The 5,427-nt window shown below is 35.6% G+C and overlaps 1 pseudogene; it reads left to right on the forward strand.

Moving 5' to 3' along the window:
• The first annotated feature begins 694 nt into the window (after window positions 1–694).
• Window positions 695–5,076, forward strand: LOC131077881 (phenylcoumaran benzylic ether reductase IRL1-like; annotated as a pseudogene).
• Window positions 5,077–5,427: the final 351 nt, after the last annotated feature.

Consider the following 5,427-nt stretch of genomic DNA (forward strand, 5'->3'; position numbering starts at 1 on the left):
AAAGCATGAAGTGATGACATCTCAGATCGCAACCATGTTTCAAAAAAACAAAACTAGTCTAAGGTATTTTGGGCATTTCAGTTGTTTTAAGCCTTGATTTAACAGGCCAAGCCAAAGAAGTTGAACCTATTCCTGAATTCAAGAGAGATGAAATTCGAGATACTGGAACTGATCTATCGACATCTGTATGAAACCCTAGATCTTAATTTCATCTTTAGGTCAACGTAGGATTTGAATTCCCTGTCAATCTTTTGGGGTTAAGCATTATAATATCATAGAATTGTGCTCCCGAAATTTCAGGAAAAATGTCAGAGATCGTGTTGCACTTGCACACAGTCAGACCAACTTTTCACCAAATCTCCAGGGCCGTTAGATATGATTATATTAGAGAGAATCCCAAAGTTACAACTGATTCCGAGATGTTTTGATATGCGAAATCGGTCCTTAAAGATCAAAATAGGACGTAATTAGGATTTATGATTTAATGATTAATTGAAGGAATAAGATGAAAAGGGGCACGTTTAGGGTATATGGCCCAACTTTATGATGTGTGAAGTGATGAAATATGAATTTAGATTTAATGAAATTGATTAATTAAATACTTAAAGAGATTAGAAATGCATGATGCAAAACACACTAAATGGTATTTGTGCTCTGAGTTTTTAGACACGTTATATATAGATTACGATATATGATGAATTACGAATAGATTACCATGAATAGATATTTTGACAGGAAATTTGCCCAACTTTTAGCTAGGTTGAGGGAAAACAGTCTAGGTGCACGGAATCTGAGATTATAGGCAACGTTTCAGACAATTACCCCTGTTTTGATCTCTTCTTCTTGTTGTTTACTTGGTTTTTCAGTGGAAAGAAAGTGATTCAAGTAAAATGACACGCAGCAGAATTCTGATCATTGGAGGAACTGGGTACATTGGTCGTCATGTGGTAAAAGCCAGCATTGCTCAAGACCATCCCACTTATCTTCTGGTCAGAGATTCCAGAGCCTCAAATCCTGCTAAAGATAAGCTTCTGGAATCCTTCACGGCCTCAGGTGCTCACATAGTTCATGTAAGTTTTCTAAATTGATCTTCTGCTGCCACTTGTTTGATATGAGTATATTGCCCATATGCCTTGTTCTTGTAGTTACTACATAATAAGAAGTGATTTTGGTCTTGTCAATATGATAGATGCTGTCCTACTTTGCCAGTAGTTATTAACATGTAGCTATGTTTCTGGTTTGAGTATTGTCCATATGGTTGTTCCAGTATTAGAATTTTTTTTGATGTGGGTGTTTGTTCATATGAATGATGAAAATGTTAAAAGTATTGAGATAGAAATCAACTATTTTAATATCAATTGAATATTAAAAATTATAGTTTTAACAATAAATACAAAATAAACAAAGTGTTCAGCTTTCAAACTTAACATAGGAGAAACCTGTTGTGAAATCCAAGGCCTCACAGCTATGACGCAGAAGCTCGTTTAAGTTGAAATTGAATATTATTGATTGTTTTTTATTAGGTAAGCAGGGTTTTGAAAGGGCGAATCTTGTGAAAGAGTATTAAGCAGTTAGAAATCAATTAAGAAGGAAAGAGCTAAGCACAGCCGGATACCAAAGTATTTCTAAGTGGAACAAAAATTGTTCTAAAGATTTTTGCTTTATGGTGGTAGTACAAGGATCCTTCTCTCCAAATATTGTTTTGTTTTCTTGAGATAGGAAGAAATCACAAGACCACTAGCAGAATGTTCTTCCAACCTTGAAGCTTTAAAAGAGGTTTCCATCATTGAATAGCTTATAGGGGATTTCCTTTTATTATCTTCTTTTGAATCTCCTCAATCAATAGAAGAAGTTTGACACCTCCATAGAAGCTGACACTTATTCCTTTTTATTTCAAACAAAGTGTTGTTTCTTAATTCTTAAAACCTTTTTATTTCAAACGAAGTGTTGTTTCTTAATTCTTAAACAAATGTTGTTTCTTATTTCTTAAGAAAGTAGTCGAGGCATGGCCCACTCTACCACAATAGTAATCGGAGGGTCTTCATATTAAATCTGCTGCACCCAAAATAGAAGAAGTTGACACCTCCACAAAAGCTGACACTTTTTCCTTTGTATTTCAAACGAAGTGTTGTTTCTTAATTCTTAAACAAAGTGTTGTTTCTTATTTCTTAAGAAAGTAGTGGAGGCATGGGCCACTCTACCACAAGGTTAGTAATCGGACAGTCTTCATATTCAATCTGCTCCACCCAATATCCAAATTTAAAAATAAGGTAATCCGAGTGGGAAGCACCTGGTTATTCTCCATGAATATACAAAATCTAGCAAATAAGAAATGCTTCGTGAATCTAGTGATCTTATTAGTAGCACAAGAATTGGCAATAATCATAAAAACTTTTTCATTCCAATACTCCAAAGGCAGCCCTGGCAAATGGAACCCAAATAGAAAACTTGAAAGTATCTATCATTGAGTTTAAAAAACGAGACCAATTTTGAAGACAAAGGCAATTCCTACCAAGAAGCCAGGGGCCATCTAGAAGGATCCTACAACAGTTCTCTAGACAGGAAAACTAAATGGAAGAAGACCATTCAATATTACAGTTACCTCGACCTAGCCTCTATGTTTCCAGACCCGAAGAACTATCAATATTGGGATGATTGCTACAGCATCTCCACTTAGTAAGGAGAGAAACAGGAATATCAATTTAGAAGTGCCCATCCTCCTTAACTTCAGAGGAATTCCTAGAAATCTCATCGCAGTCATAACCTAATTGTAGATTAGACACACCACACACCTCCTTCGCACAAAGAACAACAACAAGAGGTGAGAAAACAGCAGCCATAGACAGCCTACAGACTTTTAGTTTCCAGGCCCAGCCATTAAGTATTTGGCAAGTTAAGTGCCTAAGTATTTGGAACGAATCTATACCCTTCCCATGCCAAATAATACATGGTTTCCCCATGCTTAAATACATTTCCTAATTAAATTGGCTATTGCATTTGAAGGCAGGGTACGTTAAATATTCAGCACGAAATCTCTGCAGCTGCTTTTTAAGTTCTCCACTCTAATAATGCATGTCTGACACAATTCTGCAGATTATGGACAATGGCATGCTAATAGCATGATCAACCATATCAGAAACTCCTTGACTACCTTCCTAACAGATTTAGCCCACTGGAATACCTCCCATCATGTCATCATCTAGTACTCATATTTCCGATCAAACTACCCTGTTCCTAGTTTCAGGACATTATTGCTTACATGGCTATTTTTCCTGGTTGATTAGTTATTGAAAACAATGATTTGATTATCTTACTTTTGTGATTTGGAGTCATGTTACCAGTTTATCTTGTTGATATTCCACATAATTCTCAGCAAACTTAAATAGTATGATATCTACAAAATGTCAATATGAAGAAGTTTATGTTTATGTTTAATGCTGCTAAGCAATGAATACAAGCTTATGTTATTTTTGTTACCAATGAACACCAAAGATGGCCTTGGACCTTGGATGAAGCACTTGAAATCATTCCCTAATAAATTCTAGTTTGTAGTTTAGGTTCTACCTGCACATGTCATTTTACTTTTTATTGAAATCTCGTGGCAGGGAAGTCTGGATGATCATACAATTCTTGTGGAGGCAATCAAGAAGGTCAACGTGGTTATCTCCACAGTGGGAGGGCCACCTATAATGGATCAGTTAAAGATTATCAAGGCAATCAAAGAGGCTGGAAACATTAGGGTATGTAATAGTTCCTCAAGATTCATAAAGATTATTTTGGTAAAAACTGAGTATGTTTCAATGATTTTCATGACCCTTGCTGATGACCTCGCAGAGATTTTTCCCATCTGAGTTTGGAAATGACGTTGATAAAGTCCATGCAGTTGAACCTGCTAAGACCATGTTTGCTAACAAGGCCAAAATCCGTAGGGCGATTGAGGCAGAAGGCATTCTCTACACATGTCTCAAGCAATTGCTTTGCAGGGTATTTTGTGCCAAATTTGGGGCAGCCAGGCCTCTCTGCCCCTCCAAGGCATAAAACTGCTATTTTTGGGGATGGCAATGCCAAAGGTTGTGAAAACATTTAGAGTTTCTTTTTGTTGAATAAATTTACATTTCCATCAAGCATTTTATCTCTGCCAAATCTTTTCTAATATATTGCTAAAATGAATCCCCAGCTGTATTTGTGAAAGAAGAGGATATTGGCACTTTTACCATCAAGGCAGTGGATGATCCAAGACTTGTGAACAAGACCCTGTATTTGAGGATTCCTGCCAATACCCTTTCTCTCAATGAGCTGGTAGCCTTGTGGGAGATGAAGATAGGAAAGACTTTGGAGAAGGTCTGTGTCCCAGAGGAAGCTGTGCTAAAACAAATTGAAGGTTGGTAGTATCAGTTTCACATTGTGGCATATTATAGATTGATATTATAATACGTTTTTTTTTAAAATTCTAGGTATCTCCACGACCCAGTCCAGTGTTCAAGCTGTCTTAATTTGACAGTTTGAACTTACTGTCAAGTTGGCGTCAAGAAGGGGTGAGAAAATATTTGAATTATAGATAAAGGTGGTGGTGGGGTTATAAAAGATCTGCAAGTGATGCAGTTTTTTATATCATTTTTAGCTGTAAAATCAAAGTTCTAAAGAAAAAAGGAATTTGGTGTAGATGCAGCTGACAAGTGTTTCTTTATTTGATGATGTTTTTAAAATAAAAATGTATTCTTCTAAAATGGTATGCAGAGACACCATTTCCAGCCAATCTCCGAATCGCTATTAGTCACTCCATTTTTGTAAAGGGGGACGAAACCAACTTTGAAATTGGACCTGAGGGCGTGGAGGGCAGTCAGATCTTCCCAGATGTAATATATACCACTGTTGACGAGCTTCTTAACCAGTATGTATGAGTTTGAAAGTGATAATACAGTAGAATGTATAATTTTGAAGGTAGCAGCATAAGAGGTTTAGGCACTATAATTTTGAAGGTATTCTGAAGGAAAAATCCTGACAGAGTTTTGTTTAAATATGTATATTTCTGAATTATGAATGGATACTTATCAATGTCATTATAACTTTGAGGAACTTTCTTATATTTATGTGTGAGATGTTTTGTTAATTATGAACATGCTCCTAAGGAATAGTCGTATCTCAGTGAAAGTTTATTTTTTATTAAAAATAATTTACAAAAGAATTGTTCTTTGAATATTTTCAAGCTTTAATATTAAAGAAGGTATATGTATTTGGAATAATTCTTTAAACAATATTTAGATAAGATCATAAACACAAAAGAAACCAAGCAGTAAGACGAATACAAGTTAGCTTTGAGAATTTAAAATATTTTGTAGGAAGTTATCTGTGATCTTCCCTCTAAAGGCCATTTGTTGCTCCTTTACACCAAGGTAGATCATACTCTTCAAAAAGAGTGCCAGTTGT

This window comes from Cryptomeria japonica, chromosome 4 (assembly GCF_030272615.1).
Source record: "Cryptomeria japonica chromosome 4, Sugi_1.0, whole genome shotgun sequence".
In the NCBI taxonomy this organism is placed as follows: domain Eukaryota; kingdom Viridiplantae; phylum Streptophyta; class Pinopsida; order Cupressales; family Cupressaceae; genus Cryptomeria; species Cryptomeria japonica.